At 43.3% G+C, this 16,009-nt stretch overlaps 1 protein-coding gene and 1 long non-coding RNA gene across 2 annotated transcripts in view; one reads left to right on the top strand and one right to left on the bottom strand.

The window, feature by feature from the left end:
- Positions 1-16,009, bottom strand: part of FAM155A (family with sequence similarity 155, member A) — a 602,979-nt gene that overhangs the window by 49,242 nt on the left and 537,728 nt on the right. The gene's annotated exons all lie outside the window — the stretch shown is intronic.
- Positions 5,467-9,510, top strand: LOC104982146. Its single transcript, XR_824479.1, has 3 exons — positions 5,467-5,639; positions 5,856-6,103; positions 8,841-9,510. It is a non-coding gene; the product is annotated as an uncharacterized LOC104982146 (long non-coding RNA).

The following is a 16,009-nucleotide window of genomic DNA, read 5'->3' as shown; positions in this document are numbered from 1 at the left end:
GATGTACTCCTTTTCCTATTTGGAACCAGTCTGTTGTTCCACGTCCAGTTCTAACTGTGGCTTCCTGACCTGCATACAGATTTCTCAAGAGGCAGGTCAGGTGGTCTGGTATTCCCATCTCTTTCAGAATTTTCCACAGTTTCTTGTGATCCACACAGTCAAAGGCTTTGGCATAGTTAATAAAGCAGAAATAGATGTTTTTCTGGAACTCTATTGTTTTTTCCACGATCCAGCGGATGTTCGCAATTTGATCTCTGGTTCCTCTGCCTTTTCTAAAACCAGCTTGTGTTCTTAGTGTGTCGGAAAAACCATGAAAGTTGGGGCACTGACCATAAGCAAGGTTGATCGAGCCATTTGATCTAAATTTAACATCTGCAAACAAGGCCTGGGAAGAATGCAGTGACCTGTACGTCAGTCCTCCAAAGCACGGCTTGACCTCCTTGGCATTAAGCATTTATGGAAGCACTTGGAAACAAAGCCAAGAGAGTGAGATGGGTGAGGGCAGGCCCTGCCATTCCCACCGTCGTGCCGGGTATCCACATCAGAGGACTGACAGGTGGAAAGTTCAAAAGAAGGGGAACCGTGGTGCTGGACAGGACAGGAGGGCGCTCTGGCCATAAGAAGGCTGCCTTGACTGTGGTCTTCTCGACAGTCAGATGGTATCTTCCACGTTGTAGAGAGTTGTAGAGATCTCAGATGCATGAGAGTGGGGAAACAGCAATACAGTCTTATAGGTTCCTTCCACCTCTAAGCTGCCACTGCTGCTAAGTCGCTTCAGTTGTGTCCAACTCTGAGCGACCCGATAGATGGCAGCCCACCAGGCTCCTCTGTCCCTGGGATTCTCCAGGCAATAACACTGGAGTGGGTTGCCATTTCCTTCTCCAATGCATGAAAGTGAAAAAATAAAGTGAAGTCGCTCAGTCGTGTCCGACTCCTAGCGACCCCATGGACTGCAGCCCACCAGGCCCTTCCATCCATGGGATTTTCCAGGCAAGAGTACTGGAGTGGGGTGCCACTGCCTTCTCCACTAGACATGGACTTAAAAGCCAGGAAAGTCCATTTATCTGAATAATGTTTCTCGCTCATCAGTGATGAAAGGACAAAGGCACTTTCCTGGGCCGGATGCAGCGCAGACAGAGGGCTAAAACCCCAGGCAGAAACACCGTGCGTAGCTCCTGGAGAGCTCATAACATACAGGATGAAAGGGACCTGTGTTTTTTGCGACTTGCTCTTTTTCAGTTATTGTTCTAGAGGCTTTATACACTGTGGCTGATGGCATCCTCTGCAGAATTCCATTTAGCCAGTACTCCTGTACCCCATCTTCAGAGATGAAGGCGCTGGGACCAACAGAGGATAAGTAACGTGCCTGAGATCACACGGGTAGCTGGTGCTGGAGCAGGACTTTGACTCCAAACAGACCAGCGTCAGAACCTGTGTGCTTCTCTGTTCTGATTTGCTGCTTCTCATTTGGAGAGTGTTATAAGTCCACAGGGAAGCTTTTTAGTTAAGAACAAGCATTTAACAACTAAAATAGTTGGGAAAAGGCCTGCTTTAATTCTTCATTTTGAATAAGTATAAATGGAAAGATAGAGATGCATCTCCATGTCATATTTGGAAACCTCAAATCAAGAAGATTGAGTTGACCAGGAAGAAACATGGAAATAGGAGCCCAGGGGAAGATGAGGCCCTGTGATAAAGTCAGGACACAGCTAAAACCCAAGGCAAGAGGTCACCTACAGCTCCAACCATCTATAGGTCTCCAGTCATCTACAGCTCCAGCCATCTATAGGTCTCCAGCTATCTATAGCTCATGTTATCGTCTCTTTCTAAAGAGAAAAGATGACAAGCTAAAACAAGATGTATCTGTAGTCCACTGTATCTGAAAACAACAAACCATTTAGGAGAAAGTAGAAAGCATACAGCATCCATAACCCATAGCGTGGGCCCATGAATTCCCAATTCAGTTCAATCTTTGACAGATCTTGAGATAAAGGGCCTTATTGGGTATTCACATACATAACTGAGTGGAAAATATCTCCAACAGACAATTGCAGCCAAAATTTGGGGGCACAAAAAAGGACAAAAATACCCGTCAGTGGTTTGCTTCAGAGTTCCGAGGGCGGGTTTCTGTCTGGCTCTGTCTGCTGCGTGTTACATAAGCGGATCTCGGGCAGCAAGAGCAGAACAACAATCAATACGACTAAATCGAGTTCAGTGCCTAAACAACTGCGTCTACCACCACAACAAGGCAGAGGGACGGGGTGAGGGAGAGGGGGGATGGCTCCCATTAACACACACGCAGAGTGATGTTTACTTCTAACATACACCATCAAACAGCGAAGGGAACAACAATCTTATTGTCCTATATATATAAAAAAAGAAGCACGGAAGTAGAATTGTAGAATCATAGTCCTCACTTTAGAAACTACTGCATCCAACCATTTACCCAATGAAAGTCATTTCCTCTGCTTCTTTTTTTTTCTTAAAAGTCTTTGTCTAAAAATTATTTGTCATCCACAAATACATATATATATATTTTTAACAGTGAAAGGAAAATTGACTGCAGAGGTATTTCAAAATGCAACAAGCCGAATAATCACAATTAGAAACAGTTTAATTCATCAAATGTGTATCAGACAACTAGCAAATCACTTTTAAAAGTTGTTATTCATTCTCAAACTAAATGAAGAAAGACACAAAGATTAAGAATATAGTCTATTGGTAAGATGTCAAAAAATAAGAGTTATGATATAACATTATAGATGATTTAACACATTATCTCACTGTACCACATGAGCTTTTTCTATTATTGCATTCCTTTTATTACAGTTATTTGAATTATGAGATTATTAGATGAATTATATCAGGAAAGGACAGCATTAGCAATAAAGAACTATGTTGTTGAAAAATCTTTCATTTTCCAGTGCTATATACATACACTGGAAATTCAGTGTATGGGATCCAGAATTCTGAGTCTCAGACAAGAAATTAGACATCAGGGGTGTCGTTATCTTTTCAGTGGAGCAAGCTCAATTCAGTGGAACTTCATGTGTGTTCCAGTTTTAAAGAGGCATAAATCGACATGCTCTTTCAAATACACTCTATCTTTCTTTCTCATCTTTTTTAAAGAAAGCGAGTTTGCACCTGGTCGAAATCTAATGAAAAAGAAGACTTTCCCCGAGCTTTGGCGAGCCCCTTCTTGCATTAGGGGAGCCTGGTGACCTTCTGCATCTTCAGACACTAGACAGAACCACCTGCACGGCAGAGTCTGTGCCAGCCGTGACCTGATTATCCCTTCACAAGGGGTAACGTGTCCTTGAGGTGGCAGGATTCTGTGTTCTCTGCTTTAATGAGGATGCCATTTTTATAAACATCAAAGCCCGGCTGGACAGCCAGCCCGGCGGGGCTCAGAGGTGCCGACCGCCAGCCCTGTGCTCAGCAGCCATCGGTCACGTGGAAAAGTGGCAGGACAGGCTCCCTCGAGTCACCTACTCTCCTTCGCCAGGGCTGCGTGGCCTTGGGAAGAGCCACCCTGAGCCCCTGTCACTGTGTCCAGACAGTAACTCAGCAAAAAAAGAAACAAATAATAATTAAGCTCTCGAGTCATCTGCTTTAAAAATTTAAATGTTTTGCAACATGGTTATTCTTAAGAACTGGTCTGTGACATATTTGTTTTGGGCAATTACTGATTGACAGTCAACAGCGGGACTGACTGACACCCAGAAACTCTTCATCCAACTTCAGAAAGAGATGCTGACTCCATGACCCTAATGCCTGGAGGCCTCCCCCTCATCTCCACTTCCTTCATCCCAAAGATGCTCTTATCCAAGGAATCCCCACTCAGCCTTCCTCTGAACGTGGAAGACTGAAAATCTCCATGCCTGATAGTATCATAGTGCATTAAGTCAATTAAAGACTGACATATACAGAAAAGTAAAGTGAAAACAGGCAAGTCTTAAAAATGGGACACACACAAGTCTCCACTGAACTGTGCTTTCTACATTTAATATAGAAGAGTGGCCCTAATGTCTAATTTCTCATTTGAGACTCAAAATACTGGATGCCATACTTTAGTCCACAGCACTGGAAATTAAAGATTTTTCAGCAACATGCTTCTGTATTTCTATCACTGTTCTATCCTCACGTAATTTGTAGAGTAAGTTTACCAGAAATCAGTAAGCAATATTCATTGTTGAAGTGCACTGCCCTATTATTTAAATAATTCCTGAAAGTAGTTAGTATATATTTACTAATAATTCCACTTTGTTAAAAAGAGTAACATAAAGAAACCCAAGTTTCTGAACACATATTTTTCAAAAAATACATTGCATTTGCTGCAAAGTAAATGGTTGTGATGATTCAAAGAAGCACCATTTTCAAGAACACTTTTAATCAAATATTTTTCAAAGAATTATGACAGAATTTATGAAATCATAAATGGTAGTGGTTGTGTGCATGCTAAGTCACTTCAGTCTTATCTGACTCTTTGCGAACCTGTGGACTGTAGCCCATCAGGCTCCTCCGTCCATGGGATTTCTCCGGCAATAATACCGGAGCAGACTGCCCTATCCTTCTCCAAGGGATCTTCCCGACTCAGTGGTTTAATGAGCCTATTACAACTCCTGAACTGCAGGTGGGTTTGTTAACCATTAGCACCATCCGGGAAGACCCCATAAATGATAGATGTTCACAGTACTTTCTTCAGTTCAATTAATACTTGGTGTGGGTATACTACCTAAAATGCCTTGGTTAACCCCACCACCTATCATGCTTTGAAGACGTGGGATTTTTCCTCACTTACAGATACCATTGTAGAGAATGATATAGAGGACTCCGTCTCCTGACAGCGCTTGCCAGTAGCTCTGACCTCGGTCCAGGCGCCCTCTGCCCGAGACGGCAGGAAAGACGGCACAGACCGAAGTCTCCACAGCCTGCTGCTGGGGGGCGCTCTCTGCCCCGGGCTGGAGTTGGCACCAGGTCCTGGCACCCTGTCTGGTGCCCGACGGGCATCTGCCAAAGGACACATAGAAGGAAGCAGGAGGGCCAGAAAGGGCCCGTGAAAGGCCGGAACTCCTCAGGCTTCCCAGTCCAGGAGCCGTGTTCTCTGCAGAAGAGGCGGTTTAGACGCCGCGGGGTGCTTGGGCCCAGCCGGAAGTCAGCATCTTCTCTTCTGAGAACGCGCGGGCTCCGGTCAGGGTGAAGGAGACGGGAAGCACGGTGCTTGGGCCCAGCTGGAAGTCAGCGTCCTCTCTTCTGAGAAAGCGCGGGCTCCGGTCAGGGTGAAGGAGACGGGAAGCACGGTGCTTGGGCCCAGCCGGAAGTCAGTGTCTTCTCTTCTGAGAATGCGTGGGCTCCAGTGAGGGTGAAGGAGAAGGGAAGCACGGTGCTTGGGCCCGGCCGGAAGTCAGCATCCTCTCGTCTGAGAACGCGCGGGCTCTGGTCAGGGTGAGGGAGAAGGGAAGCATGGTGCTTGGGCCTGGTCGAAAGTCAGCGTCCTCTCTTCTGAGAAAGCGCGGGCTCCGGTCAGGGTGAAGCAGAAGGGAAGCACGGCTCCTCTCCTGGCTCAGCCCAGAGGACAGCAGACCGCAGACTCCCAGGTCAGGAGTTAAGAACGCACAGTATCTTCATGGTGAAAAGTGGTGTTTCTCAGTGCTACACAAATTAGCGTAGGCTGTAAATGCCATCTCTCCATTCAGTAGTTTAATGATATTTGACCAATATAATTCTATTCCTGGGACATATTATGTAGTATATATTTTATATTCTTGGGACATGTTATATATATATTTTCGGGATATATATATATATATATATTTTTTTTTTCCTCTCTGTTCATCTTTCTTGATTATTTTAAGAGACATTATGATAAGCACTGCTTCCCTGGAGGCTCAGATGGTGAAGAATCAGCCTGCAATGCAGGAGACCCAGGTTCCATCTCTTGGTCAGGAACATCCCTTGGAGAAGGAAACAGCAACCCACTCCAGTATTTTTGCATGGGGATTCCCATGGATGGAAGAGCCGGCCGGGCTACAGTCCACCGAGTCACAAAAGAGTTGGACACAACTGAGCAACGAACACAAGATGCCTTTAGAGCACGTGTTTGGTAAGTGCTTATCTGTCACCATTTATGTTAACAAAGGAGGTGACTGACACGAAGGTACAGGCGTTTTTTATTCAGACCACACCAACTACATCACCTGTGCTTTAGGAAATAGGCAAAGAGAGCCAGCCGCATCTGACGTAGGAATCTATAGTACGTTTCTGTGTGTCACAGCACGTTTTTAAGAATTCTCTGAGAATATAAATTGGACTTTTGTGTGTGTGTGGTTAGTATGTTAGAATGTGGTTTCAAAGTTTAAAGTGTTTACATTTAAAAGAGGAAATTCTAACTAAAGATATCCTTTGCTTCACCTATTTTTAAAGACTAAACTCCCATGGAAAAGGGGTGAGTTGGAAGTAAAGACGTCGTCACATAAGAATGTCTCAGAATGGTTAAGGCAAACTCTTTCCCAGATCTGCTGATGGAGCCACCAGAAGACCATTCCCGCCTGAATCACTCTTCCTGGCTCCGTGATCACTGCATATTGAGTTCTCACCCACCCCATCTTGTTTTAGTTCTTCATTTTCATACCCACCTATGAGTTTTATTCAACAGGGAAATTCTTTTCAGATGGCCCTTTATCAGCTATAAAACTATCAGTCTAAATTTAATCGAGTAGTGTGAACACATAATCTATGACCATTTAAGAGTGGCATTACAGGTGTTAATCCTCTCAGTGAGGGATTTTATCCACTTGTATAAATAACCTGGATGTTTATTTATGAACGACAACATATGAATCCTTATAGAGGAGACACAAACCACAAAACATTTATTTTGTTTTGGCAGAAAAAAGCTTCTATGCTTATCTTGAAGCTTAAAAATAAGTATAAAATGTAGCGAAATAAGGGCTTCCTAGGTGGCGCTAGTGGTAAAGAACCCACCTGCCAATGTAGGAGACACAAGAGACAAGAGTTCAGTCACTGGGTTCGGAAGATCCCCTGGAGGAGGAAATTGCAACCCACTCCAGTATTCTTGTGTGGAGAATCCCATGGAAAGAGGAGCTTGGTGTTCTGCAGTCCATGGGGTCGCAAAGAGTCGGACATGACTGAGGGACTACTTGAACTGAAATAAATTTTCTGGGCATCTTTATGGGGGCCAACCTGATTTCCTTAGAATTTAATTCTACTATAATAGAACTTCAGTACCCTTCCTCCTCTGTACCATTATGGTGTTTTACTGAATGATCCTGATTTCATTTTTGGTTTTGTTCTATGATTAGCACAGGTTAGAGCAGTTCAGAGCTGGAAGGGCTCTAAAGAAGCAGGGTTAGAGATCAGAATGCCTGGGTTTTCTCCTGAAATGCCCTCGTCATGGGTATGTTATCTCCATCTTAGACTAAACACATCGACTGAGTCGCTTAGACTTGAATTACCTGCACCAAGGAAGTTAATATTCTCCTACTGCCCTAAACATTCTTCCAGCTCTGATATTCTGTGGTTGGTTGAAGCACATGGTCAGCAGAGCCAAAAGTATAGTATTTATGTGTGTGTTAGTTGCTCAGTCGTGTCCAACTCTTTGTGATCCCATCTGCCAGGCTCCTCTGTCCATGGGATTCTTCAGGCAGGAATACTAGAGTGGGTTGCCATTCCCTTCTCCAGGGTATCTTCCAGGCCCAGGGATCAAACCCCAGTCTCCTGCATTGTGGGCAGATTCTTTACCATTTGAGCCACCAAGGAAGCCCTTAGAGTGTTCATGCTGTGCTGTGCTGTGCTTAGCCACTCAGTTATGCCCGACTGTTTGGGACCCCATGGACCGTAGCCTGCCAGGCTCCTCTGTCCATGGGATTCTTCAGGCAAGAATACTGGAGTGGGTTGCCATGCCCTCTTCCAGGGGATCATCCCAACCCAGGGATCAAACCCAGGTCTCCCTCATTGCAGGCAAATTCTTTATCATCTGAGCCACCAGGGAAGCCCATGAATACTGGAGTGGGTAGTCTATCCCTTCTCCAAGGGGTCTTCCTGACCCAGGAATCAAACTGGTATCTCCTGCATTTCAGACAGATTCTTTACCAGCTGATCTACCAGGGAAGCCCTGCAGTGTTTATAAACCATGGTAATTCTCAATGCTTTTGATATCAGATGTGAGGACCGGCTGAGCTTCAAAGTGCCACTGGAGTCCTGGCTGATCACCGGTCCAGTTACAGCATCTCTGTCAGACTGGGATGAGAGGATGGAGGCATCCAGAATGCTTGGTATTAGTTTGCAATAATTACCTGCAGGTTTAATAAATAAGCACAGTGGAGACTTCTCAGTAAGAAAGGGAATCCTTTTCAGTTTCTACTCAGCCACCCACCAGCTCTGTGACAAAGCCTGAGTGTCTCTGTGCCTCGGTTTCTTCCCAAGTATAAAATGGGTTACTCATGACATGCGGCTCACTGGCTGTGAGGATTTTATGGTTAATGCAAGAAAAGTCCTTAAAACCATGTCTGGCATCAGATACCCATCTCTTGTGTTCTTCTGCCTGCAAAGTGGGAGACCTGGGTTCGATCCCTGAATTGGGAAGATCCCCTGGAGAAGGGAAAGGCTGCTCACTGCAGTATTCTGGCCTGGAGAATTCCATGGACTGCATAGTCCATGGGGTTGCAAAGAGTCAGACATGACTGAGCAACTTTCACTTCACTTTTGGAAAGCTGACAAGAAGCCAGGCTCTGTGACTGCATGTAGGATCCTGGAAAGGTCATTTAATGATCGGGACACTCGATTTCTTTGCCTACAAAATGGGAATGTCTGTTTCACAGGTTTCATTGCCACTGGTCAGATGACGATCATGAAGCTGAAGAGCTGCCGCAGAGATGAGGGGAGTGCAGCCCCCTCCCCCTTTTTTCCAGGAAGACAGCACGCCAGGCTCGCCTGAATCCCTGGCAGGAGATGCTGAGTGGGTCCAAACAGCATGCTGCCTGGGATGCGTGGGAGGGCCTGCTGACTCTGGAAGATCTGCAGAAATCTTATTTTCCAATTAGCGCCGCTCTTGCTATTGACAGACCTCCAAATTTTTAAACCCTTGGCTGCACAGAACATTGAGTCACTCACCCCTACTTTTTAAATTGCTTCAAATTGGCCTTTCAAGTCCATTTCCTAGCTTGCATTCCCAGCTCAGGAAAGTACAGAAACGTACCTTCAAAGCGGGTTCTGCAGATCAGTGATTGATTCTTGATCAATGACTTTCTGGCTCTCAGCATGGACCTGGCTGCCCCCCGACCCCCATCCTCCATTCATTCCCACCAGAACCTGGTGTCCTCAGCACTGAAGAGGCTGGGGAGCACCCCTGCTGGGGAGGACCTTCGGCCTCTCTCTTCCAGGCTCTGCTCCAGGTGAGCTCTCGGCAGGAGCTGCCAGCCCCTGACAACAAGGAGGAAAGAAGGAGAAATAACGGAGGATGGCCAGACACCTTCAATAAGTTCTCTTTTACTTATTTTATGGAATAAAGTTGCCTTTTGCTTTTGGGCCAGTGGTAGGTTTCCTTCATAACATTTAAACATGAATATTTTTTAAATATTTTTTGCATTTACATTTATTTTAACTAACTGATCCACATTAATTAACAAAGGATTCATAAATAATTCAAGCTTGGAGCCATGCGCACATTATTTATGTCTTTCTATTTAATCTAAAGACCCCTTTTACTGTGTAGCCCCCTGGAAGAAGACTCTGTAGCCCCCTGGAAGAAGACTCTGTCTATGGATTCTGTCTCTTTAGATATGAGACTAAAACTTTCCTATAAAAACACTGAATATGTTGGACAAAAAATGATCACCTAACTTTCTTCCAACTTTTGCTCCATAAGCATAAAGGCTCATATTCCTATCATTAGTTATGCTTCCAAGGAATATCTAAAATACCTCCTTACCCCCCTCACCACTCCCAGCTGTAGGCCCGTCGTCCCCTCCCGGTAGCTAGCTCACGTCCTGGCCCACAGATTCCTCACAGGACAGGCAGGGAGCTGGGTCCCCAGCTCACTGTTCTCGGCTTTCGAGCCTTCGCTGTGCTCACATTGCACTGGGACTCAAGGCCCAGGCCCCACCTCTGAGACCTTGGCATCCTCTGACCCCTGCCTCCTCTCTGCCATCTTTTCCCCAGATCTCTCTCCCATGGGCTTCCATTCTCCAAAGAAGCTGAGCTCTTCCTGTATCTTATTCACCTTATGTGCTAGATGCCCTGTCCCCCACCTCTTCCTTCTCCCTCCTGCGACACGGCTCCCGGATCATGGGCTGATTTCAGCTCAGCCACAACCCTCCCTGCCCTTTTTTCCCATCACAGCCCCAGCTGGTTTCCTCCAGGGTCCTTGTCACTGTGTGTGTCAGTTACGCCTTCATGTGCTTGATCACCCCCTGAAGCTTTTGAATTGTGGTGCTGGAGAAGACTCTTGAGAGTCCCTTGGACTGTAGGGAGATCCAATCAGGCAATCCTAAAGGAAATCAACCCTGATTATTCATTGGAAGGACTGATGCTGAAGCTGAAACTCCAATACTTTGGCCACCTGATGCGAAGAGCCAAATCATTTGAAAAAGACCCTGATGCTGGGAACAATCGAGGGATGGAGAAGGCGGGGACAGAGGATGAGATGGTTGGATGGCATCACCGACTTGATAGACATGAATTAACTCTGGGAGATAGTGATGAACAGGGAGGCCTGGTGTGCTGCAGTCCATGGGGTCCCAAAGAGTCAGACATGACTTAGCAACTGAATAACAGCAGTCCTCCAAATCCTGAGCTTATAAGACTCAGGTATCAGCCTGGGACTGAGCCTGGGTTCACTGACTGTCCGGCACCCAACTTAATGCTTTGGAGGGCCGTGAGCACTCACTGAACATGTTTTAAAGAAATGAATGGACAGATAATCACGCTGAGCATCTGCATGTATAGAAAGAATCAGATTTTAATTTTAAATCTAAAGCTGAAAAATATCAGGTTGAACCATATAAAATAATTATTCTTTTAGGAAAAAATAGTCAAATGTTGAAACTTCCACGTGCTTCAGCTTAATAGCTCTGCCATGGATACAGGTAGATAAAAATAATATCTCCCAGTGGGCCAGACCTAACCTCAAGGAAACACAAAGATAAAAATGGCCAAAGGGTAGTCGCATCAAGGGTTCACCTTTCAGTCTCTAGTACTTTTCTTGTTCTTGTAATATGCTTCGTGACATTCATTTTAATGTTAAAACATCGAAGACCTGATTGCCATACTGATAAAGACATCTCATGAAATAAAAGGATACAGCTTTGTTGAAAAAGAGAAAGAGCTAGAGAAGGGCCTTCTGATATTTAATGCCACCTTTCCTTCCAGTCCCCTTATTTGTTTTAAAGCTTTAGTTTTATTTCTTTTAGCTACAGTATATATATATGGGGCTGACAGGAGGGATCAGGAATCCAAAGTATACTCTGTCATGAAAGGGAGATGAAATGACGTGATATCCTCTGACTCCGATGCTGTGGGTTCTGTGAGGCACTCAGTTTTGCCAAAGACAGACTGTACTGTTGAAGGTGTTTCACGTTCGTCCCCCTCCCAGCCCCCTCCTCCCTAATCCAGTCACCGAGGAGAACTACTGGAGCAAGCAATGCCAAGTGTTTCTGAAATCACAGAAGTCAGGCCATCCTTGTGGACTACAGGAATGTTGCCTTTGGTAGCGAATCCATCAATTAAAAGGCGCATCAAGGACTTAGCAGCAAGCTGTGCCATCCTTTTGTGTCAGACTTTGCTACATAATTTTCCCTGCACAGGAAGTCATTTCAAATCCGGCAGCAATGATTCCACTGTCAGCGTTGTGTCTTGCAGTGATGCTGCAAAGCCCTGAGTCAGAACAAAGTTGTGACGTTGATAAAAAATATTAATTGCTATGGTGACTTTGCTCGGAAGAGGTTACTTGTAATTTCTGATGGTCAAAGAAGAACACCATCAGTACAGTATTATACATCTTGTCACTTTCAAGAGTTGTGTATTCACACTACTGTTTATTTATTATGAGCTTCATCACGGTGACCTAGTATCCTATGAGAATAGATCCATTTTTTTTTTTTCCTATGAAAGACAAGAAGAGATGGATAGGAATTGTAGACTTATGAAGACAGATTTGTTTGTCTTCAAGGGTAGATGTGTTTGTTCCATTGACACAGATTCTTCATGTCAGAGGGCAAATAGCCAGTGTTTGGGGAATATCCATGATCTGGGTTTTACACATCTTGTGAGGCTTATCTCTCATCTCCCTTTCCTTTCATCTGAGAAGTTTTATTTCCATAGTTGACTCAAACAAAGTCCTCATAGAGGGAAAGAGTATTTCTCTGCCTACCTCATAGTGTTGTGATGAAAATACTGAAACACAGAATGGGGGTAGTATATGGGAAACCAATTAATAAATTATAAATGTATTTCCAATTGTATTGTCATAAAGTTAAAGGAAAGACATATTCATCTTTGCCCACTAATTTTGTTTAGCTATGGAGTTGTCATCTGATCCTCACTGATAGCAGATAATAAGTATGTTTTCCTATTACTTATTTAACTAAGACCCAGAGGACAAGATGCTTCTCATTATCTCTGATGGTCAAAGAAGTCCACCATCAGCACTTTTTAATGAGTTAGCTGACCAGGACCATGATCACTTGGCAATTTAACACTAACTTTAATTTATAAAGCATCTATTATAATAGCTGGAAACAGCTCTTTAATCTTGAGGTACCAGAATACAAAGGACAAGATGGTTGGAAGGCATCACTGACTCAATGGACACGAGTTTGAGCAAATTTTGGGAGATGGTGATGGACAGGGAAGCCTGATGTGCTGCAGTCCACTGGGTCGCAAAGAGTCAGACACGACTGAGCAACAACAATAACCAGAATAAAAGAGGCTGTCAGTGTGGGATAATTCTGCTCTCATTATGACTTTGTGACACTTAAAAGTCTGTTTCTAAAATTTGAAACGAATTAACAACTGTCTGTGAAATGAACAATAGCTAATTTTTCTTCACCTGAATTACTTATGCTAAGAAAAATATGGTCTTCCTGTTGATCAGAAGCAAGCTATCAGTTCAGTTCAGTTCAGTTCAGTTGCTCGGGCGTGTCTGACTCTTTGCGACCCCATGAACTGCAGCATGCCAGGCCTCCCTGTCCATCGCCAACTCCTGGAGTTCACCCAAATCCACGTCCATTGAGTCGGTGATGCCATCGAACCATCTCATCCTCTGTCATCCCCTTCTCCTGCCCTCAATCTTTCCCAGCATTAGGGTCTTTTCGAAAGAGTCAGCTCTTCGCATCAGGTGGCCAAGGTATTAGAAGCTATAGATCTACTGAAATTTTAAAATTTACTTTTCATTATGTTTCTAGTAGTTAGTGAAATCCAGTCCAAAGTTTTATTTCATTCGCTTTTCAAAACATTAGACACAAAAATGCTCGTGCCCTGGATCATACATGCCATGTGCATCTAGGCCTCCTGTAACTGACAGAGCTTGCTCAGACTCACATCTCACCAGGCAAAGCTCTATTTTCAGGTCAACGCCTATTAATAATAATTTCATCTAATAGTAGAGTCTTACTGTAAAGTGAATCCTAAGACAACCATTTAAATGATTTTGTGCATTCATATGCTCACTTTGCTGTTTTTCTTCTTTGTATCTTTCCCTAGGCGTGTTTGCCATGAGAAGCTAAAATTGCATCAAATAGGAAAAAAAAACACTTTTTGTCTATCAGTTCATGCAGGAGGAAGTCCTATTTTCAATACATATATATATTTCCCCAAAGAATTGCCTCTCAAAAAGCTTAAGATAAGGGGAATTCTTTCTTGGGTATTCAGGCCAAATTAAGTCCCTCCCCCAGTTCAGAGGTTTTTGTTTCAGTGTGTCTGATTGCCAAATCCATGCATCCATGCCCCAGTCTGCCTTTCTCTGGAGGCCCAGCCCCACACTGAATGCAGCACAGACTGGGCCTCCTGGAGGAGCAATTAGCCCCTGAAAGGGGAACTCAGCTCCCAGCAGGCAGGATGCGCCGCCCTCCCCCGGGGCCAACATCTCCTCCTCCCCTCGGCTTTGCTGACTTTGTTGGGACCTGGAGTGTCCTCTCACTCCGCCCACACATCTTTATCTCGTTCTGCACAAACAGCAAAACTGCACTTCACCGAAAGCCAGAGCATTTTGTACACTCTTGATCTGTGCATTTTGAAAAATTCATTTGAAGACATGCTTCAAGCAGTACGAAATATTTTTTTCTTGTAGGTTTTCAGGTTGTAAGTATTCTTGCAACAAGAAAGACAAAATCATTTTCTTTACCCTTCAAGGTCCAGCTCTTTCCCGGCTTATCTTCAGCCCGTACCACAGAACTAGTTCTTTTACATTATACATTAAATTGTGCTTTCATTATATTTAGCAATCTTTTTTTTTTTAATGAGAACAAAGCAAAGTTCGAATCCTGCTTGAATATCGAAAACTCAATCTTGAAATCCTGTTAGAGAACGTAGGGTATTTTGTGTTCTTCTACCTTCTTTGTTCTCTCTTTCAAAGATCAAGTTGTTTTTCTTTAGAATCCTTGTTTTGTTTTCCAGAACTGGGAGAAACGTCACAAAAAACTCTCATGGGGTCAAAGGCATAACTTTCAAAAAAGACCGTTCAACCATATTTGTTTATTTTGATGCCTCACGAGTATTTTTGAAGGTTATATATAACATCTGATTAAAGAACATTTCCCCATTTAGAATGTTTTTGCCAAAATCTTTTGCACAGAAAACCTACCAAGACAATTTAAACATAATAAAATTATCGTTTCTGTTTTCTCTGGAAGAAAATGCTGCCTTGGAGATTATTCTTTATGATAAATTATCAAACATAACGCTTATGTTTGGATGGAGGAAAGAAGAGAGGAGAAAGCTTCATCTTTCAATGATAGTTTCCAAAATTACAATAAACAATTAAATGGTGACTTTCCGAATTAAAAAGTATGTTTATTTTATAGTCACTACACACATACATGACAGCTTCCACTGAGGTATTTCAAGAATTCTATTATTTCTTTTATGAGACTTATTTATAAGGATTTATTTCTCATCTGTAAAAATTTACTCAGAGTTGTAACTAAACATTTCCAAGCCAGGGAATAAGTTCTCCTCATCCAATTCAATTTTTAATTAGTTTGGCCTTTTTTAATCTCCTTGGATTAACATGAACGAGAAAAAGAAAACAGTTGGAAATGCTACAGTGAGTCTAGATTAATGCTACCAGTAATCAATTGGTCGAGACACATGAGGGCAAAACATTATGTAAGTTGCTCGGAAACACATGATTCCTTTTTCTTCTTCAATATCTACAGGACCAAATGTTAAGACTCAAGAATGAACAGTCCATTCATCTTCAAATGTTAACGAGTGTCAGCTATTGAAATATAATTTCTGGAAAGACGGTGACAGAGAAATCTGTTAACCTGCATGGTCCTGACAGACATGGATAATCAATGTTCCTTGTGAGATACCCCAGAATGAATTTGATTTGCATAACTGATCAATGCAAGTGAGAAAAAGATAGTACAGTTTGCCTATTTTCATAAATACAGATATTAAGCAACTTTAAAAGAGCCCTTGGTGAAAAGATATTTAATGGGGGAAAAAAAAATGAAAGCACTGCCTGAGAGAGTAGGAAAGAAAAGAATATTACACACTGAGATCACAAGTTAAATGTACAGTTGAAACGCATGTGCTTGAAAAGAGCTCCCTGCTTCTCAGGGGAGACATGAGGTTATGTTATTTTGACTGAAAGAGAATTGAATTTAATAAGTTCAATGTAGGAAACAAAAAGTCATGATGATGGGATGAGATTAGAGCAGAAGGAAGAGCAGGGATCTTAAGAAATGACTGTGGGATTTGGAATTCACAGAGGCAGAGACAAGTCAAAACACAAAACCCTTCCATTGTCTGACTTCCGGAGCAGAAA

Source organism: Bison bison, unplaced genomic scaffold (genome assembly GCF_000754665.1).
Source record: "Bison bison bison isolate TAMUID 2011002044 unplaced genomic scaffold, Bison_UMD1.0 scf7180017864527, whole genome shotgun sequence".
NCBI classification, from domain to species: domain Eukaryota; kingdom Metazoa; phylum Chordata; class Mammalia; order Artiodactyla; family Bovidae; genus Bison; species Bison bison.
This window is presented reverse-complemented; position numbering and strand designations above follow the sequence as displayed.